At 41.3% G+C, this 26,541-nt stretch overlaps 1 pseudogene; it reads right to left on the bottom strand.

Annotated features, from left to right (window-relative positions):
- Positions 1–3,018: 3,018 nt before the first annotated feature.
- On the bottom strand, positions 3,019–16,842 carry LOC123796210 (olfactory receptor 7C1-like; annotated as a pseudogene).
- Positions 16,843–26,541: the final 9,699 nt, after the last annotated feature.

The following is a 26,541-nucleotide window of genomic DNA, read 5'->3' as shown; positions in this document are numbered from 1 at the left end:
TGCATGGCTACTGGTAGGATCTAGAACATCGGCAGCTGACTCTCACATAAGAGGGGTGAGAGACAGCACTTCTAATGGGGAAGAAAGCAAGTGTTAATATGGATGTACCAACAGTGGAATTAAATTTAAGTAACTCACATGATAAACCATTTTTTCTGTGACTAGATTAACCCACATATGGAAATGCAGTAATGAGAGCCCATAGAGTGGCCGAGACAGAAGAGCATTACAGCCTCACACGACACCATGGATGAGCCTTAGAAACGTAATGTAGAGATTTACACCTGACTCCATATCCACAAGGAGCTCAGCAGAGACCAGAAACCCTTCCCAGCAGATGTCATCTGATGTTAGCGGTATTAATGATATCCCCTAGGACAAGGACAGCCTGTTATCAGCAATAGTTGACTAACACAATAATCCAAGCAAACAGACAGGAGGCAGTTAGTGAGCACTGGTTTTTATTTGTGGTGTATGATCTGACATTAAGGAGAGCAGTTCGTCATTATTCACGTTTCCTTCCAGGGACTCTATGAGCAGTGATGAGGTGTGGGCTCCCCTCTGGGTCACTGGGAGTATTTGAAGGACATGCTTGTTGTGTAGAACTGTTGACCCTGAACCACAGGACCAGAAGGATATCCAGCTCTTGTGTGAAGCGTCCCCTGATCATGCAAGTGGACGGGATTTCCGAGCAGGAAGGAGGTACAAAATTGATGATACTAATATTGTTCCTTCACCACCCTTTACTATTTGTGACAAATTCTATGAAAAAGGAGTTATTTCACGGAACAACAAGAGGGTCATATTAGCAGGTAACATTAGAAGTTTTCAAGTGGAAACAGGAAAACAAATCTGTGATAAAACATAGATACACTAAGCAATGTGTCACCTCAGTGAATAAACCCCCTCAGTTGTGGACACCAGTCATCAATAAATAATATTCAATAAATAGATGCACAGCATAAAAAAGAAATATTTTGATTATTAATAAAATGGTGGTTTGAAATGTTGCACCCTGGAAGTTCTTAAATATTTTTTTTTATTTTTTAATTCCAGTATAATTAACATACATTGTAATGTTAGTTTCAGGTGTACAATATAGTGATTCAGCAGTTCTATACGTTGCTCAGTGCTCATAACAATAAGTGTGCTCTTAATCCCCATCTCCTATTTCACCCAACCCCTCCCGAATTCCCCCCCAGCAACCACCACTTTGTTCCCCATATTGAAGAGTCTAGACTTTTGTTTGTCTCTTTTTTTCATTGTTCGTTTTGGTTTCCTAAATTCCACATATGAGTGAAATTATATGATATCAGTCTTTCTCTGACTGACTGATTTCCCTTAGCATGATACCCTCTAGATCCAACCATGCTGTAAATGGCTGCTTTGAAATAAGAAGCTTCTGCACAGCAAAGGAAACGGTCAACAAAACAAAAACACAACTACTGAGTGGTGAAAAATATTTGGAAATGATATATCCTATAAGGGATTAATAATCCAAAACATATAAAGAACTTACACCAAAGAAGTTAATTGTAATTCAATTAAAAGTGACCAGAAACATGACCAGACATTTCTCCAAAGACGACATCCAGGTGATCAACAGACCCATGGAAAGATGGTCAATGTCACTCATCAGCAGGGAAAAGCAAATGAAAATCACAATGAGGTATCACCTGACACCTGTCAGACTGGATAAAATTAATGGCACAGGAAACAACAGATGTTGACAAGGATGTGGAGAAAGGGGAAACCTCTTGCACTGCTGGTGGGAATGCAAACTGGTGCAGCCACTTGTAAAACAGAGTGGAGGGGCTAAAAAGATTGAAAATAAGACTACCCTACAATCTAAGGATCCCGCTACTGGGATATACCCAAAGAAAATACATCCTCATATTTGTGGTCATCTCTGACACTAACAGCATATCAGGTCAAACTATTTGTCAAATTCTCTTTCCATGTAGACTCCACTGGAGCTATATGTTTGCTCATCAGCATTTGCTAGTGACTATGGCAGGCATTAGGACACCCAAGTGAATAACAGAATAAAACAAGGAAGCTAGTTTTAAAGCACAGGAGCATGTTTGTAGAGAAGGTACCTGACATTAAGTTTTGATTTCTGAAGCCTCCGTTTCGGAGACAACCATGCTGAACAGACACATTGTCGGGTGTGGGACACTATCACCAGAGAAGCAGTCAGGCTGCAGACAAACCTCCGCAGAAAGCCCTGGGTCATCTCCATACTGACACATGAGTGGCTGTGCCTTCCCTTCTGTGCCAGAATTTCACTCTGATGTTTTAAGCTGGTCAATAAAGAGTGAACCTGCAAACCCTTAGTCACTCCGCCCATGGACCCCAATAACAGGCCCCCTAGACCTTTCTGCTGATCCCTACAAGAACCTGTGATGATGAACCTTGTCTTGTTAGAGTCTCTGATGGGTGCTGCTGAGGCCTGTCTTGCAGTCACAGTAAGAACACAAGGGCTGGTGCAGCCACAGCAGAGGCTCTGGTCAGGGAAGCGTCTGTGGGAATGTCCACAAGCACAGGGGTGCAGGGGGTACCCGGGCTTTCCTAGCCTGAGTGTCCCTGTCAGGATCCCGAGACTTACAGGCAACAGCGTTAGAGTCCACATAATCAGGAGGAGGAGTGAGGTAGTGATGTAAAAAGACTGACAGACTCTAGGTGAAAATTGGGGTTTTGTATTCTACTCTACAATAAAGTTATGTGAAGGGCTTAGTGGCCAAGTACAGTTTCTTCCATATGAAGACTACAACCCATGCATTCTTTTAGGAAATCTAGGGAAAATTTACTTGGCATGAGATAAGTGGGTTAAAATGAAATTTTTTAAAAGAAACTCAACTTGCCCCATGTATGATATAGAAAATTCCAGGCAGTTGTGATCCAAGGCTTGTGAAACCCCTGGGAATATATGAAATTAGAGAAAGGAGAAAACTGTCTGTGTATCAGACAGAGCAGAAGCTTAATAAAGTAAGTACTTAAATGTATGGGAAGTTGAATTCAAACCAAGGGAAATTCCAGGAAATAAATAGAAGGCTCTACTTCCAAAGCCTGATCAAAGAATAGCAGTTCCTGGCCTGAGGCTGTGAGCCCTGCGATCATGGGCTTTTCTTCAGCCCCAGGACCACTGGCCCTCACATCACTGTAACACTTACAATTCTTTTCAGAGCCCCCTTTATGTCTCTGTTCCTCAGGCTGTAGATGAAGGGGTTCAGCATGGGGGTGACCACCGTGTACATCACTGAGGCCACTGCACTTGTGTGGGAGTTCTGTGTAACAGCAGAGCTAAGGTACACTCCTAGGCTCGTACAATAAAATAAGGAGACAACCAAGAGGTGAGATGCACAGGTGGAAAATGCTTTATACTTGCCCTGAGCTGTTGAGATCCCAAGAATGGAGGAAACTATCTTAGAGTAAGAGATCCCAGCCAGGGGAGCAGCAGCCAGCACCACTGTTGCAAAATACATCATCATGTCATTAAGAAAGGGGTCAGAACAGGCAAGTCGGACCACCTGATTGATTTCACAGAAAAAGTGGGAGATTTCCACCTCTCTGCAGAATGTCAGCCGTAACATCATTAAGGTTTGCAGTAAGGAATTCAGGGCACTCATGATCCAGGACACCAGAACCAGCAGTCCACAGAGCCGGGGGTTCATGATGACCATGTAGTGCAGGGGGTGACAGATGGCCACGAAGCGGTCATAGGCCATCTCAGCCAGGAGAAAGGCATCCCAGCTTGCAAAGAGTAGGTAAAAGTATATCTGAGTGATACAACCTTCATAGGTTATGACTTTGCTCTGAGTGTGGATGTCCTGGAGCATATTGGGGACGGTGGTGGAGGTGAAACAGATGTTTGCAAAGGACAGGTTGGCCAGGAAGAAGTACATGCGGGTGTGGAGGTGGGAGTCAGAGCTGACGGCCAGGATGAGGAGCAGGTTTCCAAACACAGTGATCAGGTACATGGAGAGGAAAAGCCCAAATATGAGGGGCTGCAGTTCTGGTTTCTCTGATAATCCCAGAAGAAGGAATTCTGAAATTTCTGTATCATTTCCTGGTTCCATATGGTGGAGAAGACTACCAGAGAACAAAAAATAACAAGACTAATTTTTCAATACTGAACATAACAAATAACATTGAAATTCTGCAATTTTTACTTTGCAGTCGGAAAGGCTATATCTTGGGGTGGCTCAGTCAGTTAGGTGTCTGCATTCGGTTCAGGTCATGATCCCAGAGTCTTAGGAGTGAGCCCTGCTTTGGGCTCTCCCCACAGCAGGGAGTTTGCTTCTTCTCTGCCCCTCCCCCTCCCCCTCCCCCTGCTCCTGCTCTCTCTCTCTCTTTCTCAAATAAATAAATAAAATCTTTTTTGAAAAAAGTCAATATCCACAGTTTTTATATGGAACTTGTCCCCTGTTGGGACATCCCAGCTCTGAGTAGGAATGCCCATCCCACACTTGGCCTTTTGTGCAAGTACTCATATATTCTATACTGTTAATGAGACATTCTGTCACACTTTTGAGGAATAAAATTGAGCACTGACTGACCTCCAGGCAAAGAGTATAGGTGTAAGGAAACATAAGTCTGCGCAGTTCAGTGAGGGAGAAGATAAAGAAAAAAACAAGATTAGATAGAATATCAGACTGTGAGAGGTGCTATGAAGAAAAGCCAGTAGAAATGAAACAGTGGACGGAGGTGTTACCTCGAGGAGGAAACAGCAGGAGACACAAGGTTATCCCTGTGTGCACATCAGAGGGAACAACTGATGCAAAGACTCTGAGTTTGACTTGGGTTTTTTCACATTAATATTTAAAATCTCAGTATGGTTGACATGCAATGTCACATTAGTTTCAGGTGTACAACACGATGATTCATCAGTTTAAACACCACGCCGTGCTCACACGTGTGGAGCTGCCATCTGCCACCACACAACACTGTGACCTTATCAGTGACTACATTCCCTGGGCTGTGCCCTTTATTCCCATGACTCATTCATTCCTTAACCAGAAGCCATATCTCCCACTCCCCTTCACCATTCTGCTTTTCCTTTGTTCTTTTTTTTGTTCTAAAAATCACTGCCAGGCTATTGTCACCTCCACCACAATAATTATGCAAACAGGGATACAAGAAAGCTGCTGACATCAGATTGTCCTTCCCCTAAATATGTAAAACTGCATCCAAATTCCAGGACTTAACCCAGGAGTTAAGTCTCCTATGAGCATGTAATCATGGGTCTCTATTTTAATGTGATCATTTTACACCCAGTAGTTAAAGAAACATAAAAAATCCATTCCAAAACCTTTGAGGAATTAGAGTAGGCAGAAAGATCGAATAAGCTCAGGGGGCCACCAGAGATGGTGAGAAGGAGCAAATGTCCTTGGTTATGGCAACACTCCAACCCCAGTTACAGTGTCTTGATGCCCAGAATAATAAAGAAGCAAAAGGCCATTTATCCAAAAGAAAAAGTAGGGAGGATTTTACTTTATCAAGACATCTGACCCATTGAACATCCCACCAGAATAACAGGCAAAGGGGAGACACCCACAACTCACTAAAGGAAATACACACAGTACAACAGAAGTGGGGGATTTTAAAAGATGATTTGTTAAAAGAACTTTCTAAATAATAAAAATGCAAAACTTTATAATCAGAAACTAGGGTTTTGAATTTTGGATCTATGCATATTTGCTGTTTGAATTTGGAGCACAACCAAACTGTAATAAAGGTTAATATCCTCCCCCGAATAGTAGGGCTCGAGCTGTCCATCCTTCTCAGGTGGTTGACAGATGTAGTGAATATATGGAAAGACCTTAGCCTAGTTCCCTCCTGTTGAGAACAAGTGCTGATCACTGGTGATGAGATTTGGCTGAGGTTTCTCTCACTGTCCCCATCGCTTCCCAACCTCTGGATCCCCAGTTCCACAGCCTCCTTTCAGTCCCTTGTCATCTCTCCACCTACCACGGGCTGGTGCCCTCTAGCCAATATTCACATTTACCCAGGAAGCTCTTTCTATATTGCATTTAAGTTACTGTCCCAACTCTGCATCTTAACCCCTTCTTGGTGACTCCCTACTGGAGACTGAACCCCAAATTCCATAACTTCCAACACTTTGCTTGCCTTCCTTGGCCCATCTACCCGCTTCCCACTCCCACTGCCTCATCGACATCAATGTCACAAACACCGAACTTGAGTTGTTCCTTCACCTGAAGCCCCAGTCTCCAGGCTCGGAGGCTCCAAACACCTGCTGCCCTTTGCTGGGAGTTGACCACTGGTCTCTCAGGGATCACTCACCTCCTCTCTATCTTCACAATCCCATCGCCTCTTTCAGACTGCAAGGAGTCATCTCCTTCATGAATCTTTTTGTTCTTTTTTTTTAAGATTTTATTAATTTATTTGACAGAGAGAGAGAGAGCACAAGAAGGGGGAGCAGCAGGCAGAGGGAGAGGGAGAAGCAGGCTTCCCACAGAGCAGGGGGAGCCCGATGTGGGACTGGATACCAGGACCCTGGGATCATGACCTGAGTCGAAGGCACACGCTTAACTAACTGAGCCACCCAGGCACCTGTTTTTGTTCTGTTTTTTTTTTTTTTTTTTTTTTTTTTAACATTCCCACAGAAAAAGTATGCTTCATCTTGCAGTAATTTAGATGTAGGGGTTATCACTATGTGACTCTTATTTACTTCCATGTATGTTTCCCTGCTAGACTGTGGGTGCCCTGGGGCACGTTATACAGACTCTTGAGCTTTACCCCTAGTATAGTTTGGAAAAGTAGGAATAAATACATATTGCGTGAAGTAATGAGACAATCTCTGCTCAGAGCAGTTGCCAGTGATGAGAGAGAGAACAGAAGCAGGGAGCTACTAGCACAGGAATGGAGGATATGGGAGAGGAATGTTTGCCATATTCTGAGACTAGGACCATCTGTGGGTCAGACTGTGGTTTGTAAGAATAAATGGAATAGGATAAAGAAGGCACAATGGAAAATATCAGAGTGCATCGTACATGGTCAGAGTTCATACCAAATCATTTCATGGTTCTCCTTGTTGAGTCCTGTGTGTGTGTGTGTGTGTGTGTGTGTGCGCGCAAATGTATTTATTTCTGTGTTTGCCTGTGCACAGCTGCTGGATCACATGTAAAAGGCATGTTTTGTTCTGGGATACAGTCAAAAGATTCTTATCCATGTCAACAAATGAAGGAATAGTTTTAAAAGAAGGGCATTTCCAAGGTTCCTGGGGGGCTCAGTTGGTTAAGTGTCTGCCTTCATCTCAGGTGTTGATCCCACGGTCCTGGGATGGAACCCTGAGTCCAGCTGCCTGCTCAGTGGGAGTCTGCTTGTCCCTGTCCCTCTGCTCCTGCCCCCCCCCCAGAATAAATACATAAAATAATTTAAAAGAATAGAAGGATGGCACTTCCGGGCAATGATGAAAAAGCACTGTGAATGAAGAGCCCATTAGAACATCCAGGCTGCAGAGAGAGTGGGCAGTCAGTTTGGGTGCTGGGGTTCCTCCAGATTCAGGGACCGCACACTGACTGTACTTTTATTTCCCCAATCATCTCATTACAGTACCCACATCAGGCCCTCAATCTAGTTTTTATTCCATATTTATTCCTATGTGTTTGGCCACCCTTGTCCTTGAATGGCTCAGGAAGGAACAGATGAGGCAACCCTTTCTCTCACATTTCTTTATGGCACCTTTTCTTTTTTTTAATTAAAAAAATAAGTTTTCTTTATTTAAAACCCAGTGTGTGGCTCGAACACAAGACACTGAGAGCAAGACTTGGATGCTCTTCCAGCTGAGCCCGCCAGGCACCCCTGGAGCATCTTTGCTTTGTAATTCCTGGGCTTTGAGTTTCAGTCTCTGACAAACCCCTGGGCACGCTCCACTCCTGTTTCTGATTTTGGTCCCACACGTGTAGGCGTGCCTACAATATACTCTATAAAATCTGAGACATGCCTCAGAAACCGATTAACTTCCTTCGTATGAATATCCCTGAGGACCTTGGTCACACACACATTTATGTCACCCACTCTCCTTGCTTTGTTTGACACAGGATCCAAATGAGCAGGACCTCACCTCCTTTGTGCACTTTTGTTGTTTGGAAAAGGTGTGCATTTGGATAGAAACACGTTTTTAGAAGAAAAATTTATAAAATAAAAACACGCAGGGTAAAGAAAGCTGAGATACAGTGGATTCAAAACAATCTTATTAATCTCAGTTGAATTTAAAAAGACTGACTTCTGGGTGCTGGTTAGCTCGGTCTGAGGAACATGTACCTCTTGAACTCGGGGTCATGGGTTCATGTCCCACATTGGGTGCTGTGATTACTAAAATAAATAAAACAATTTTGAAGAAATAAAAAGAAAAAGACTAACTCCTGCAAGAAAAGATATAAAATAACAACAATTTCATCACATTAACACAGATCTCTAAATCAAAATGGAATGGGTAAAAAAAAACTAATAAAAAGAATAAGAAAATATAATTTAAAATTATAACTTATTCTAAAAGTTTGCAGAGAGCAGTATCTAAAATGATAATGTCATCCTATATAAACAGAAGTAGAGTCAAACACGTTTGTGAAAAATGTGTTAAGTTGAATGCAAAAAAAGAATGTGTTCCACAGAATGGCAGAAGATGAGGGCTAGTTTAGAAAATAGATCTAATCACAAAAGGCAAAAGGCAGCAGTAAGCAGCAGGCATAGATGTGAAGTTTGACAGCAACGCATACAAAAGTCAGTTTATTAAGAACCACATAAAAAGCAATGGGTGGGGACAAAACATGCCTGACAGATAGATCGGACCGGTCAAAGTTTATAAACTCTCACATTACCCAGCAAATACATTTGTACATACATACAAGAATTAAACAGCAAATAGCAAACTCAGCTTAAACATTTGTACTTATTTGTTGGAAAGAGTGCAATCAAATGGAAGAAAAAAAATGATTTGGCAAGAACAACAAAAACAAGGATAAGAACGCTCAGACCCCAGTATACAGGCAAAGAACTTGAATAGATGATTTGGGATGGAGAGAGTAAATGGCTAATAAACCCCAAAATATAATCCACCTCCAGGTAATGAAATAAGTGAAAACTAAAGCCCTTTAGCATATGCCTGAATGTGCTGTAAATAAACTTTTTAAGTGAATACCTATGTGAGAGAGGATTCTGTGAGATATATGTCTCAAGAACAGCGGTTGCAAGGTAGTGGCTCCCTCCATTGGTCTGGACTTTCTTTACTTTTTTAAAAAATTTAATTTAATTTAATTTAAATTCAATTAATTCACATACAGTGTATTATTAGTTTCAGAGGTAGAGTTCAGTGATTCATCAGTTGCATAGAACACCCCGTGCCCTTCTTATTGCCCATCACCCAGTTACCCAATCCCCCCACCCACCTCCCCTCCAGCAGCCCTCAGTGCTTCCTAGAATTAAGAATCCTGGTCTGGATCTTTCTAACGAATACGGAATGTGCTACATTATACCCATTTAAAAAATATATTTAAATCCCTCACTGCACTTCACCTGCCTCCATACCTAATAGCCTATTTTCATAGTCCCCTTTACTGCAAATCTCCTTGGAAGTGTTCACATTTTCCTGGAAGACAGTACCTCCCATTCCTTTTTTAGTCTCATCCAACAGGATTTTTATTCCCATCACCTAATTGTCAACAGTAATCCTTGTATTGCTAAGTGCACAAACATTTCTTTGTTTAAAATGCCATATGGTTTCACTCTTTTATGGAACGTAAGGAATAGGAAGATCTGTAGGAGAAGGAAGGGAAGAATGAAGGGGGTTAATCAGAAGGGGGAATGAACCATGAGAGACTGTGGACTCTGGGAAACAAACTGAGGGCTTCAGAGGGGAGGGGGTGGGGGATTGGGATAATCTGGTGATGGGTATTAAGGAGGGCACGTATTGCATGGTGCACTGTGTGTTATATGCAAATAATGAATCATGGAACATTGCATCAAAAACTGGGGATGTACTGTATGGTGACTATTATAACAAAATAAAAATTATTAAAAAAATTAAATAAATTGACTCTAAATGAATGAGTTCGCCACTCCAACAAACACGATGATCTCGTGGCTCTGGGCTGGGCTGCTTAAGCTTTCAGGTGACCTCAGGTAAAAACTTTCAGCTTCCATTCTCTCTGACTCTTTCTTGAAATACTTCATGATATCTGAGACTCACCCGGATGGGGTCTTTGAGAGGAATGTCTCTATGTGGAGGTCTGAATTCTTCTCCGGAGTGTTGATGGTGGAGACTGAAGCCCTGTTCCCAGACAGGAGAGCCGGAAGGAGTGAGGCATGGGTCCCCCAGCAGACTTAGGAATCCAAACACAAAAACCATGTCTCCTCCAGCTCAAGGTTGAACATGCCCAGGGGCTGCAGCAGAGGGGATATTTACAACTCCTCTGTTTGCTGTATCTGTTCCCTATACCTGCTCATTAGACACTTTCCCCATTATTACTCCAATCCCTGAGCATGTCTCCTCATGGGAACTTGCCTGCACTGAATGGAATCATTTCCTGTAGATTCTCTGTTCCCAAGGGACCAGGTTAGAATTCAGGCACATCCAATGTTTATTACACTTCCCTGAACTTGGCTGGCATCCAGAGCTCTAAGATTGAAATTTCTACGGCCCTGAGTGAATTTTTTTTCCAAATCTAAGACTGATGAACCTGTCTTGACTGTGTTCCCTATGTCTGCAAAATATTGACTTGTGCTGGGAGCACAACTCCTGATAGCTCCAGAAGATTTTTCTTCCTTCTCCAAAAAGCAAACGTGTGTTCTTTTCCTGTAAAACCATGGGTACAACAATCCTTGGATTCGTAATTCTTTTGACAAATCAATTAGAATTTCAGTGTTTTAATAGAAGTTAAAAATTGACATCTAGTCATTCACTACCAAAATATTTCATAGTTATAAGAGATCAATTTAGACCTTTTAATGCACTATGGGCTGAGCTCAGAATCTTATATAATCTCACTTATTTTGTCCAAAAGCCATTCTATGAGGACCATAAAATGATGAGCCTCATTGCACATTTGTAGAAATGTGACTTGGAAGTGTTGAGTGATTGACCCAGAATTATGATCTGTGTCATTAAGAAATGATGTGTTTTGATTGGAATGTAACAATATAGCCCAGTGGTTCCCAGCCAGTCATGATTTTGCCTCCAGGGGACACTTGAAATTCTCTGGAGAAATTTTTGACTGTCATAACTTGGGAAGTGCTGTTACTAATTTGGCATGTCTAAGGTGGCCCTGAGAGTCTGATTCTGTAACTAGCTCCCTGCCAATGATGTTGTCCCTCTTGGTCTGTAGTCACTTTTGTGTGCTGAGGTTCTGGTCCAGTGTCAGAGTCAGGTGTCTTCTTCTTCTCCCAGAATCCTCCCACCCACTTCAGATTTGACTTTAGCTGTTCAGACAAGTGTACAGGTGTCTCTTTTCCCTCATGACAGGAAATGAACCTGCTAAGCTTTTATTCCTTTATATCTAAACTGGAGAAATTCCATCTAAGGTTTCAGTCTGAGAAGTTAGTAATATTTTAGAGCTCACAGGAAATTCCGTGGCACAAAGCAGGCGCTCCATCCATGAGGACTATTTGGGGCCATCTAAGTTCCACATTTCCCAAGCTCATGATGACACCACAAAAGGTCTCTTGGGACAGGAAGTGAGTCCAGGATTGCTTTTCCTCTGGGATAGTTTTCTGGGTGTTCTGAGAATGAAGTGGGTGTCACCGGCAGCATCCTTCACAGATGGGGAGCCAGGCACTCACCTGCACCCTCTCACATTCATCCCCAGGAGAAGTCCTTGGCCAAGAAGAGCTCCTGTGGCACTGGATGTGCTGCTCTGTGGTAGAGGGTATGTGGGTAAAGTGTAGTTGTTCCTTTTACTCTCCTCAGTATGTTTAATGCTGGGTGTATTTTGCTCCAACTTGGGGCTTGAGTTACTTCGTTGGACACTTCTACTTCCATGAAGGACTCTCACCATCAGTTACCGTCTAAACTGGTGCTCCTTGGGAAAAAGATGTGGAAAAAACTTATCTTTCACCATTTTGAAAGCTGTTTTCCCCCTCCCATTCAGAAAAATACATGTTTTCCTAGAAGCTCCACTAACAGATTTCAGCTCACATACATTTGGGCAAATTTGTGTCATGTGGAATGTTAGGCAGAATGACGGCTTTCCCAAAATGTCCACATCCCAATCCTCAGAACTTGTGAAAATATTAGGTTATGAGAGAAAAAGAATTATAGTTCTTGAGGTAATTAGGATTGCTACTCACCCAACCTTAAAATAGAACTTAAAGGGTCCATGAATAGATAAAGGAGGCAGCAATAAAAGTCTAAGAGATGAGACATAAGAAAGACTCACCTGGCCACTGCAGGCATTGAAGATGGAGGGCATGTCCATGGGACAGGGGATGGGGGCAGTGTCTAGAAGCTGGAGAAGGCAAGAGAGTAGATTACTCCTTAGAGCCTCTACTAAATAATGCAAGCCTACAGACATTTAATTTTTACCCCAGGGAGAGTCGTTATGGACATCTGATCTCCAGAACTGTAAGGTAATTATCTTTGTGCTCTTTTTAAGCCACTAAGTCTGTGGTCACTGTTACCACAGCAACAGTAAGCCAAGGCACATGATGACCCGTATATTGATGTTTTAATCTGAGTATATTGCCACCCCTGTCAAATCATTGTCAGTACTTAAGCCTAAATTGGCTTAAGGAGGATACAGGAGAATAAGAAAACAAAAATCCTACAAAATAAAAAGCGGTCATATTATAAAAGTGTAATCAAAATCGATGAGGAAAGCAAGGCTTTTGAAATAAATGGTGCTTTCTTCTTCAATGTCTTTCAAGAGTGATTTGTAGTTTCTAGAATATAGAACCTTTATGTCTCTGGTTAATTACGAGATAACATATGATTGAACTTGTGGGACTTCCTCAAGATAAAAAGCTTCTGCACAGCCAAGGAAACAGTCAAAAAAAAAAAAAATAAGAGGCAGCCCACGAAATGGGAGAAGATATTTGCAAATGACACTACAGATAAAAGACTGGTATCCAAGATCTACAAAGAACTTCTCAAACTCAATACACGTGAAACAAATAATCAAATCAATAAATGGGCAGAAGATATGAACAGACACTTTTCCAATGAAGACATACAAATGGCTAACAGACACAAGAAAAAATGTTCAAAATCATTAGCCATCAGGGAAATTCAGATCAAAACCACCCTGAGATACCACCTTACACCAGTTAGAATGGCAAAAATGGACAAGACAGGAAACAACAAATGTTGGAGAGGATGTGGAGAAAGGGGATCCCTCTTACACTGTTGGTGGGAATGCAAGTTGATGCAGCCATTTGGAAAACAGTGTGGAGGTCCCTTAAAAAGTTAAAAATAGAGCTACCCTATGATCCAGCCATTGCACTACTGGGTGTTTACCCCAAAGATACAGACGTAGTGAAGAGAAGGGCCATATGCACCCCAATGTTTGTAGCAGCAACATCCACAATAGCTAAGTTGTGGAAGGAGCCGAGATGCCCTTCAACAGATGACTGGATTAAGAAGCTGTGGTCCATGTATACAATGGAATATTACTCAGCTGTCAGAAAGAACGATTACCCAACATTTGCAGCAACATGGACGGGACTGGAGGAGATTATGCTAAGTGAAATAAGTCAAGCAGAGAAAGACAATTATCATATGGTTTCACTCATATATGGAACATGAGAGATAGGAGGATCAGTGGGAGAGGGAGGGGAGGAATAAGGGGGGGGTAAACAGAAGGGGGAATGAACCATGAGAGACTATGGACTCTGAGAAACAAACTGAGGGCTTCAGAGGGGAGGGGGGTAGGGGATTGGGATAGGCTGGTGATGGGTATTAAGGAGGGCACATATTGCATGGTGCACTGGATGTTATATGCAAGTAATGAATCATGGAACATTGCATCAAGAACTGGGGATGTACTGTATGGTGACTAATATAACAAAATAAATATTATTAGAAAAAAAAGAAATAAATGGTGCTGGACCATTTGTAACTAGTAACAACTGGTTACATTAAATTTTATCTTAATGCCAACACTTGTTGTAATAAAACAGTGAACTTGTAGAAAAATAAAATGACTAAAATGAACTTACAGAAAAAATGTGAAATATCATCAGAATTCTAGAGGAAAGATTGGATTAATCCTCTGAACATGTACCAGTTGGAAGTAAAAGAACCGAGAACATAATTGATGGATTTCAGGGCATGAAAATGTGTAAGTCCAACAATAAAGGAAATTTAAAAGCACTGTGAAACTAGGGAAAATATGTAGAACACATTGTCTCTCACAAAGCATAAAGTGGAGAAACTTAAAAAGTTTTTTTTAAATGAATTAGAATATAAATACCTGAGATGAGAAATGATCTAGGGATGCAAACCAAAATTATGGAAAGAATACATGCAAATTAATATATAAACATGGAAATGTGCTACCCTTTGTAACAATCTAATGAAGTGAAATTATAATATTAAGGAAACCGTAACAAATCTCAGCACAGGTTGTGATTTATTTCTAAGGCTCTGCCCCCAGAGACAGAACATTTCTTAGCTGGGGAGCTGACTTCTAGAAGTGTGCAATTACGTGTTAGAGATTAAACTGTTATGATACTAAGCTATGGCTGGAGGCAGCATATTGTGATGCCCAATAGAACATCTGAATCAGGCAGCCCTCCCCAGACCTCAGAAGGGATGAGCCTTTTCACCACCTTGAGTGACTTAGAGCCAATCAGCTAGATACCATAAGCTCCACCTACTCCTCTGTAATAAATGGGAAATGATATTAATCACATAAATGTTACCGGGAAACTTTCATGAGATAATGTGTATAAGCACTTAAACAGTGATGGCAGAGTACTATTATTATTTTTTGTTATCAATATCCATATCAATAACCAAATTTCTTGGAAGGCCTGGGTGACTTACTCTGTTAACTGGCTGACTCTTGATCTCAGCTCCGGTCTTGATCTCAGGGTTGTAAGTTCAAACCTGCTTTGTGTTCCATGTAAGTTCAAACCTGCTTTGTGTTCCATGTTGGCCAATGAGCCTACTAAAACAAACAAACAAAGACCAGATTTTTTTTCTAGCTCAAAAACTTTCATTAAATCAATATATTTTTCCTGATCCTGACTGTATTTAACCACCCACACATCTACTTTTCACTCAACAAATATTCACTAAGCATAAACTCCATCCTGAGAACTGTATTAAGCATTACAGTTTCAAAGTTAGGTAAGAGACCTTTCTGAAATTCAAGGAATCTATATTTTGGGTAAGCAGAGAAATTTAGTAAAGTTGGTGTCACTGGAAGGAAAGTGAATTAGATCAGGAAAGAAGGGGGGGCAAATATTTGAGTTGATTTTATTCACATGACCAGAGGAAACATCTCTGTAAATTTGTTTTTGGGACATTTCCAAAAATAGGCACATATCTCATCACTCTGAGGATAGATATTAAATACATGACATTTGACTTTTTTATAAAATTTTTTATTATGTTATGTTAGTCATCATACAGTACATCCCAAGTTTTTGATGTAAACTTCCATGATTCATTATTTGCCTATAATACCCAGTGCTCCATGCAATACATGCCCTTCTTAATTTTTTAAGAAATCCAAACCATTACTGAAGATTACTGAGAAAATACCAGGTTGTATTCACACCAAGATATAACCTGAAGAAAAATAGAGAAGGAAGACACAAAGAGAGAACATCTTTAAAATGTGTACACTTGAGGAAAAAATTAAAATAGTGGATGGAGGAAGCCAGGATCTCTGGGCCTCCATATTGTGTGCCCAGCTACTCAGGAGAGTCCTGTGATGGTCCTGACACTGAGAGGCACCCCCCTGCCGAGGAGCCTGCTCAGGGCCCCCTTCTTGTCCACGTTCCTCAAGCCGTAGATGAAAGGGTTCAGCATGGGGGTGACAATGGTGTACATCACCGAGGCCACCAGACTCGTCCTAGTGGATAAAGTTGCTGCAGAACTGAGGTATTCCCTGAGGCCTGTGCCACAGAACAAGGAGACCACTGAGAGGTGAGAACCACACGTGGAAAAGGCTTTGTACTTCCCCACAGCTGATGAAATACTGAGTGTGGAGGAAACAATTTGATAGTAAAACAACAGTATTACATGGAGAGGAATCATGGCCAGAAGGCCAGGTGCAGAATACACCACTATGTTATTGATGACGGTGTCAGAACAGGCGAGCTTCAGGACTTCAGGAAGATCACAAAAAAAGTGTGGGATTTCCATGTTTGTGCAGAAGGACAACCTCAAAATCCTCAAGGTCTCAAGCAGGGAGCCCATGACACTGATGCACCAGGACCCGAAGGCCAGCAGCCCGCAGAGCTGGGGGTTCATGATGACCGAGTAGTGCAGGGGGTGACAGATGGCCACAAAGCGGTCATAGGCCATCACGGTCAGGAGTACATTGTCCAGACATCCAAATACAGATGCAGAAAATGTCTGGCTGAGGCAGCCTGCATATGTGATAACTTTGCTCTGAGTCTGGATGTTCAGAGCATCTTGGGGACAGTGGTGGAGGTGAAGCAGATGTCTACAAAGGACAGGTTGGCCAGGAAGAAGTACATGGGGGTGTGGAGGCGGGAGTCTGAGAAGATGGCCAGGATGATGAGCACATTCCCAGTGAATGTGACCAAGTACACGCACAGGAACAGCCCGAAAAGCATGAACTGAGTCTCTGACTTTGCTGAAAACCCCAGGAAGAGAAATTCTGCAGCATGTGTTTGATTTCCTGGTTCCATGTGGAGGAAATAGGTAGCGGAAAAGAGGAAAAAAGTCAGCATTCAATGACCATCCAGTGACAGCACAGAAATGTGATTGCTTTTCATTTCCAGCAAATGGATTAATAATGTACTACCCGTTTATAATTGCCATGGTTGGGGAATTTGAAATGCTTCCGTCCTTCCCTCTGTTGCCACTGCCATTTGGAAATGTAGTCCTAGTTCCAAAGCAGTCATGCCCTTCATAGCCCGGCTACTCAGAGTGTGGTCCGTGGACCAGCGGGAGCAGCATTGCCCAGAGCTGCTTTGAATGCAGAGCCCCAGGCCACTTTCAGACTTGCTGAATCACAATCCACATGTGACAAGATCACAGGGGATTCCACTGTTCTTTCATGACTGAGTTGTGCTGTTCTAGAACGTCTGTGGCTTCCAGTCTTTCAACTTTTATCTCCTCACTTTTATTTTCCTCTACACCTTCCCTCAAACCTTCTTACTTCATATGCAGGCAAAATTTTCTGCCATCTGTGTGGAGTTAACAATTTTCATCCATTGGCCTTAACTGTTCCAAACACCATGTAAGAATCCTGTATTTAATTTTCCAATGCAAATATCTGTAACTTTCACAATGATTTGCATTGTTTACATAACCAGAGTACATTATTTTCCATGTTCATTTTGTGACACTCTGTTCTATGTCATTGGAAAGCCAGCAACCTATTTTATCTTTCTTTTATCTTTCAGTAGAATTTCTTTAAATATCACTTTAAAAGTAATATAAGCACTACATGTTACCCTGATGTTACATTTGGGCATGTTTTGTATTTAAGGTTAAGATTCAGAGCTTTGGTAAATATACATATATGCACAAACGCTTTCAAAGGTAACTAATATAACGTAATAAAAAATAAAAAAAAATAAAAAGTGCTCACAAGATAGTCAATGGCAGAGAAAATGATGGCGTAGGAAATCCAAAGGCCCAATACTTCACAAAAGCATGGGGACAACTGCCAGTATCAAGGAATCTAAAAAATAGGTGATGATTTTGAACCAAGAAGTGAACCTTTGGTTCCTCATTAAATTCCCTTACAACATGTGTGAATCCACAAGCACAGGCATTCTTTCGTAAAAGGAGCACTTCCTTCTTCAGCTTTGGCCACCACTTTGAAGGAACAATCTCAGAATCCCTGAGCCGGGGTGTCTCCATACTCAAAGGGAATGAGATACACATTGGATCAAGGCCCATTGAAATTCTGGTACCTTCATTCAGAGATATGCTGATGCCCCCTGAATGCACCCAACCTCACCTAAAACAACCCCAAGGGCATTCCCCTGGCTCTAATGTTGATCCGCTGAGAGAGGACACAAACAACATAAATCTCTTCAAGTGAGAGAGACAAAGGAAAACGACACCCACCTGAGGTCTGATAATAATATTTTCAGGTTACAAACTGCAGGGCACAGAAATCTGTCTTCTCAAATTTATATAAGAGCAGTGTGTAAAAATTACAAGATCTCTGGAAAATATTAATTTGAATACCAAAGTAGGGTCAGATGGTGACTTGTTATTTGGAGCCACCAAAATTACTGTTCATACAGCTGACCAAGATTGCTCCATTAGTCTTTACTACTCGGGAATCTGAATACTCTTGTGGCTCAGATGGGATAGGTACCTTTAACTTTGGTCAAGGTTTACTGCTGATTTTTTTTTCAGCACAGTTTAATACCTCAACCATGATAATAGCAGTTCTGCCTCACCTCTCCTACCGTGTGGCTATTACCCCATATGTGATGCCTCTAGCCTACATTAAGAAACATTTCAAGTACCTTTAAATGTGTGTTGGATTCCTTGAAGGGAATTGTCTGAACACATTTTTCCTGCCCTCACGCACTAGGACTTTCATGAGACTTGGGGAGATCACTGTCTTTGTCTTAGTGTCAGAAAGGGTCATGCTTCTATCAAGCAATTATTTGTTTTTATGTTATGGATACTGTGACTCTTGTAACTGATCATTGTGCCAGAGATTGCCTACATAACATATTCATTCTCCTCTTCCCTGTTATCAGACCCTGCATGTATTTGGAGGTGGTCATACACCAGCTAAGACACTATATTTCCCATTTCTCTTTCAATCATGGACAGGTGGTGAAGAGTATGTGATGTTATTGAATGGGAATACTGAATGCTTTTTGGAGGACTTTCCCTTTTCTATCTCCTCCTTGCCTAGAATTCACACCTGACACTGGGACTCCCACAGCTGATGTATCTTGGAAAACCACACAGTGTGGATGTGGAAGCAGAGGTGGAATGAACCCTTGTCCCTCATGTTGGCACAGAGACATCATACCCCTTCTTTGATGATGGAGACAAATTAACCCCTAATTGAGTATGGACACTTTTTCTTCTTAGTTTTTCCATTTACTCAGCCAAATTTCATCCTAACAGCACAAACTGAGTCCTTTGTCTTCACTGGAATTCTCAGAGTCCTACCAGGGGCCCCATTTTGTCAACAATGTAATATTTCGTGGTAGATATTTGGCTTACTCGTGTAATTATTCACCTGGTTTTAAGTCTTCTTTCCTTTGGCCACAGTATTTCTCTTGCCATATACTTTTTTTATAATAATATTTTTTATTATATTATGTTAGTCACCATACAGAACATCCCTGGTTTTTGATGTAAGGTTCGATGATTCATTAGTTGTGTATAACACCCAGTGCACCATGCAATATGTGCCCTCCTTACTACCCATCTTGTCATATACTTTTAAGGTGTCTTCTTTTGTCCCAAGTACTATGTAGGTCCCTTAAAATTACTTTGGAATGTGTCATGTGAAAGAGTGAATGAGTGAATAAATGATGTTTTTCAGAGGGCACTGTGTCCTGCACACTAGATCCATCACATCTCTGAGATCTCCTTTTACTCATTCTTGTGCTGATGGGAAAAAGATCCACAGAATACAAGAAACATTGCCAACGTCAATCAGGCACCAGTTGGAAAGGGGCGATTCAGACTCACATCCGCCTGCCTCCAAGTCAAGGCTCTTCTCACTCTGCAGGGCTGCCTTAGGCATTCAGTGCTTCACAAATAAGGGGAAAGGCTAACACTGGTATAAAGCAGAAACCAAAAGGTAGCAGACATAAGGGAGGGATGGCTTCTGCTGCAGGAGGAGAGGGTCCCTGCAATGATGCTCTGACAAGAGAAGCAAGAAGAGTTGGAAAGGAATGAGGAGCAAGAATTCTCTGCAGACATGAAATGTGCAGGATCTAGAATCAATCCCATTACTTTATCTCATCAACCTGACTTTTTCCCCAGAAGACATTGTTAATAAAACTTTCCTTCCCTTCGCACCATTTTCCCAGATTACTCTGGCTTCCCCTGATGCTTCACTCAATGGATTTGGCTCTATTGGTCCTTCCTTCCAAGGACAATTGATGTAGAAAGGACAGGAAATGGGGGTCAGGTGCTGGTCCTTTGGAGTGGGTGGACATCCCAGAAAAGCCTGGAGAGGATGCTCTTAGCCTGTGGCTCATGAGCCGCAGGTGAGCTCTGCAGAGGGGGATGCAGAGGCTGAATTCTCAGAGCTCCCTATCAAATAAATTCCCTCCATGTTGCTCAATTCTCTAAGCAATTCAGCTCTCCTGAAGCCAAGGGACCCTAAGTAAAGGAATTTTTTTTTCTTTTTTTTTTTTTTTTTTGCCACTTCAGTCCCCATGTGTCCATCTTGGGAGCCAGGTGCATATTCCCTTTCTACCAATGGGTCCATTTCACCTGAAATGGACATCTCTCCAATGTTTATAACCACTCATGCAGGCACGTCAGAAAGACCACCCTGTGGGCCTCTGAGCTGCTATGACAGTGGGAGTGTCAGTCTCCAGCGTCTGACTCAGAGATATAGCCATCACCTGACCACATCCATCCCAACTAGGATCCTCCCTGGAACAGCATTCTGACTTTATTTTGAAAATTTCAGACAGATTCTGAAGAAAATGCATGAATCCATGCATTTGATGGATGGTAAATTTTTTGGCTACAGAGGTAGAGTTTTCTTCGTACATCTTCCCCAGATTTGCTTATTCAGGTTTTCTTCTGGGGTAAATGCATTCACATCTTTAAACACACATGGGTATTTTATTCTGGCTGTATGCCCAGGTAGGGTATTCAGAACATTGATTTCCTATGGGGAAGAGTATTTTGCGTGTTTTCTTGTTGTTGTTTTGTTTATTTGAGTATAGTAAACACACAATGTGTATTAATTTCAGATATACAACATATTGATTTAACAAATTTATACACTATGGTACCTTCATCACAAGTGTAGCTGCCTTCAGTCCCGATGTATCGCTGTTACAATATCATCGACTGCCTTGCTTACAATTAATCTGTTCAGATTTTCGATTTCTTCCTGGTTCTGTTATGAAAGATTGTACATTTCTAGGGCTTGTTCTGTTCCTTCTAGGTTGTTCACTTTGTTGGCCTATACTTTTAATATTATTCACTTATAATTCTTTGTATTTCTGTGGTGTCAGCTGTTACTTCACCTTTCTCATTTCTGATTTTATTTATTTTGTCATTTCTATTTTTTTTTTCTACATGAGTTGTCTAAGGATTGTCAATTTTGCTTATGCTTTCAAAGAACCAGCTCTTGGTTTCATCTATTTTTTTTTCTGTTGAATTTTTAAATCTCAGTGTCATTAATTCTGACTGATCTTTATTATTTCCTTTCTTCTACTCATGTTGGGCTTTGTGTGTTCTCTGGGAAAGAGTACTTTGAATACAAAATCAGTACTTGATGGTGATTTACGGCAGGCATATCTAATGTGAATTGCCTTAATTTAATTCCATTGGTCCTATATCCATACAGACACCCTACTTTCTTTCTAGATAAGAGAGTTATCTTCTATCCATGTTCACTGTGAATCGGCTATACCAATGCTCCAGATTCTATCCTAACCCATGTTCCATTAGACTTTTTCCATTCAACTATAACACTGAAGTATAATTATATATAATAGACTCTCCCTATTTTAAGTATATAGTTTGACACTTGTGGTGAGCACAGCATAACATAAAGAGTTGTGTGTTGATTCAGTATGATGTATACCTGAAACAAATGTAACATTGTATGTCAATTATACTTCATTTTTTATCCTTTAAAAATTTTTATTTAAATTCAATTAATCAATATATAATACATCATTAGTTTCATATGTATTGTTCGATAATTTACAGTTGCATATAACAGCCAGTGCTCATCACATCATGTGCCTTCCTTAATGCCCATCACCCAGTTAACCCATCCCTCTGCCCACCTCTGCACCATCAACCCTCAGTTTTTTCCTACAGTTAGGAGTCTGTCATGGTTTTTCTCTCTCTCTCTGATGGCTGTCTATTCAGTTTTTCCTCTGTGCTGTTTTTTATATTCCACATATGAGTGAAACCATATGATAATTATCTTTCTCTGATTGAATTACATCGCTCAGCATAATACACTCCAGTTCCATCCTGTCGATATAAATGGTAAGTATTCATTCTTTCTGATGGCAGAATAATATTCCATTGTACATATATACTACATCTTTATCCATTCATCTATTGATGGACATCTCAGCTCCTTCCACAGTTTGGCTATTATGGACATTGTTGCTATGAACATTGGGGTGCAGGTGTCACTTCAGATCACCGCATTTATAACTTTGGGATAAATACCTAGTAGGATAATTGCTGGGTGGGAAGGTAGCTGTATATTTAAAGTTTTGAGGAACCTCCACACTGTTTACCAGAGTGGATGTATCACCTTTCATTGCCACCAACAGTGTAAGAGGGTTCCCCTTTCTCCACATCCTCTCCAACATTTGTTGTTTCTTGCCTTGTCAATTTTTGCCATTCTAACTAGTATAAGGTGGTATCTCAATGCAGTTTTGATTTGAATTTCCCTGATGACTAATGATGTTGAGCATTTTTTCATGTGTCTGTTAGCCATTTGTATGTCTTCATTGGAAAAGTGTCTGTTCATGTCTTCTGCCCATTTTTTGACTTGATTATTTGATTTTTGGGTGTTGAGTTTGAGAAGTTCTTTATAGATCTTGGATACTAGCCCTTTATCTGTAGTATCATTTGCAAATATCTTCTTCCATTCTGTAGGTTGCCTTTTAATTTTGTTGGTGGTTTCCTTTGCTGTGCAGAAGCTTTTTATCTTGATGAAGTCCCAAAAGTTCATTTTAACATTTGTTTCCCTTGCCTTGGAGATGTGTCATGAAAGAAGTTGCTGTGGCCGATGTCAAAGAGGTTTTTGCCTATGTTCTCTTCTAGGATTTTGATGGATTCCTGTCTCACATTGAGGTCTTTCATCCAATTGGAGTTTACCTTTGTGTATGGTGTGAGAGACTGGTCAAGTTTCATTCTTCTGTATATAGCTGTCCTATTTTCCCAGCACCATTTATTGAAGAGACGGCTTTTCTCCATTGGATGTTTTTTCCTGCTTTGTGGAAGATGAGTTGACCATAGAGTTGAGGGTCTATATCTGGCCTCTCTGTCCTGTTCCATTTTCTATGTGTCTGTTTTTATGCCGGTACCATGCTGTCTTAGTGATCACAGCTTTGTAATATAGCTTGAAATTAGGCAACGTGATATCCCCAACATCAATTTATTTTCTGATAGTTCTGGAAGTCAGAAGTCTGAAATAGGTCTCCTTGACCTAAAATGACTACCTCCAGAAAAGAGTTCATTCTAGAGGTCTGGGGGAGAATAGGTTTTCTTGCCTATTCCAGCTTTAGAGCTACCTGTACTCTCTGACTCCATATGCCCTCCCTGTATCTTCAAAGCCATCAACAGGGCATCTCAAAATCTCTTTCTGACTCTAAGGCTTCTGCCTCCTTCTTCCACATTTGGAGGACCCTTGAGATCCATTGAGCCCACCTGGAAAATCAGAATAACTTTATCTTAGGGTCAGCTGTCTAACGATATTAGTATGATTTGTAACCTTAATACTCCCTTGCCATGACACAAGACATATCCAAAGATCTTGTTGATTAAGATGTGCAAATATTTTGTGGACATTATTCTGCCTACAAAGTCTTTTTCAGAGGTATATTTGATACCAACTTAGGGGCCTTCACTTTGATGAATCAAACACAGAATTTATTTCAGACTCCAGGGTAAGTACTTATAATTTCCAATAAAAATCACACATGAAGAGGATCACATGGCTTATTTATAAACATCACCCCAAAGCCATAAATGGTAAAGTAAACCCTCAACTAAAAAGATTCAATATCATTTCAAGGTGAAGGTAAAATGCAAGGAGGTCAGACCTCTGGAAGGCAGGCAAGTTCAGGAGAATGTGTATATATATCCGGCTTCACCTGACTTCTAATCTGGTCTCCCAGGAACAGAGTCTCAGCAGGAAATTTTCACTTTCTGAACAGACAAGTGCCCACTGGGAATGGAGTGCTCTGAGGTGGGAGTAACAATGGAAACAGCGCCTAGTGAGCAGACACAGGGAGCTGTAAATATCTCCTCTGCTGTAGAACATCAGCACGTGGATCCTTGGACTGGCCAGGACATGGTTGTTATTTTGTGTTCCTAAGTCTGGCAGAGGGACCCATGCTTCACTGCTTCCTGCTGTCCTGTCTGGGAACAGAGCTTCGGTCTCCATCATCAACCATCCAGGGAAGATTTTGGAGCTTGACGTGGAGACTCTTATCTTATAGACCCCATCCAGGGGAGTCTGAGAGCTCAGCAGGTATTTCAGGAAAGGATCAGAGAGAATGGAATCTGAGAACTTTTACCTGAGGTCACCTGAGACTAGGTAGACTCATTTAAAATTAATTTATATGACGTGTTGAAAAGCAAAGTGTCCATTGGACTCAGCCATACAGATATCATTGTTGACAATTGGTGGTGGGAATGGAAGTCCAGTTGGATGCGACAGAGGAAGGGTTGGGGGACCTAAAGTGGTTCCAGTGAAATAAGAACATATCCAAGGAGCTTGCAGCTAGGGGGAGCAGGAAAACAGAGTATTTGGCTTGGAGATGTGAGTTATGAACTTTTTCAGATGTGGTGTTTTTGAGTGTGTTCTGTATTTGTAGAAAGCCCCAGAACCATGCAGGCAGCCAGTCCCTTGCAAGAGCAGTTTTTGAGACATACATTTCTCACCATCTTCTCTCACACCTAGTATTTACATTAAAAAATAGTATTTCATATGCAAAAAGGGGTAAGCTAACTACCTTTACTTTGTAATACTTCATTACCAAGAGATGTGGAAAGGATGGAGACATTTGTGAGGTAGAAGGAAAAACTCAGCCAAATCTCTTCACCGGTGATAATCACTTATTTACGCACAGGAAGGAACTATATAGTAAACTTTTTACATATACTGAGGAAGGCTGTCTGCCACCCTAGAAGGGTGGATGCTGCTATCCCCACTATCTGAGTAGGATATTCACATTTGGAAGGGATTGCTTGTCTCTCCCAAGTTCAAAGATTGTATATGTGGTAGATGTCACATTCAAAACCTGGTTGTCTGATTTCAAAAGTTGCATTTAAAATCATTCAAAATAGTTTTTTTATTATTTTGTCTTAGAAAAAGTCCCTTCTAATGTTCTACATTGTGTATTTTCTGTTGTAAATTGTAGGTTTATTCCCCTTGCACAATTTTCTAGAGGGATATGCAATCAAAAAAATGTCTTGACATCATAAAAATACCACTCCTTTCTCATTTAGATACATTGTTACTTTTCTGTTTTGTTAATTATTCTGGGCATCAGGGCATGTGGACTGGTGCTGGAATGTTGCCAGAACCAGGGAACCTTTCTTCTCATCACAGTCTCTCAGGAACCCCCTGATTATTAGATCTACTTTACCCCCTGTGTCCATTCTTTCCTCTGTGTTTTGGCACTGCTTTCTATGTTTCTATAAATACAGGACACAGATGATTGTATTAAATTGGAGCCCCAAGTTTCCATGTCCTTGGGAGGCTTACTAACTAGAATTTAAATACTATTTACACACTCTTCAGGATAAAAGTAATTTGATGTTGACTGCTTGCCTTATATAATTTCTTCAAAATTATTGTGGCTGGGGGGGGGAGAAAAGCATGGTAGTGATGCGGTACCGGGAGGCCAGAGTGCACTGTGTGTGTGTGTGTCTGTGTGTGTGTGTGTCTGTGTGTGTCTGTGTGTGTGTTGTGGGGCATGAGCAGTCCTCAGGGCAATGGCACCTGAGTTCATGTTGTCCAATATGTGACCCTTAAATGCCAGAATGTTCACCAACAAATGGAAATAAGGAAGGGATCCATCTCTATTTACAGAATACCTTGGAACACAATTAATAAGATGCAAAGAACATCATGTGAAGGAAGGACTCCCTGTGTCTTGAAGTCCCAACAGTGGCAGGAAAGTCCCCTGGGTCCTCAACGTTCTCTGCCACCACCTCTCATCTCTCTTGCTCTTGCTCATTCCCTCACCGCACTGACTGCATGTTGAGATCTGCAGATCTGCAGTAAGTGCCTTCTGCAGGGCCTTTGCTCTGCTTTCCCTGCAGGGCACACCCCTCCCCCAGATATCCTCCTGCCTCCTGCTCAGTCTTTCTGGAAGCCTCTGTTAAAATGTCACCTTCTTGGCAGGTGTTCCTGAACTCCTATTAGAACTTAGCACGCTCCCATCCACTCCTTTATATACCACCATTTTTTTCCTTCAAAGCACCCGTCACTGTATGACATG

The sequence above is a fragment of the Ursus americanus genome, chromosome 14 (genome assembly GCF_024610735.1).
Source record: "Ursus americanus isolate L20-20 chromosome 14, mUrsAme1.1.p, whole genome shotgun sequence".
Classification (NCBI taxonomy): domain Eukaryota; kingdom Metazoa; phylum Chordata; class Mammalia; order Carnivora; family Ursidae; genus Ursus; species Ursus americanus.
The sequence above is the reverse complement of the archived record's forward strand: the minus strand, read 5'-3'. Positions and strand labels throughout refer to the sequence as shown.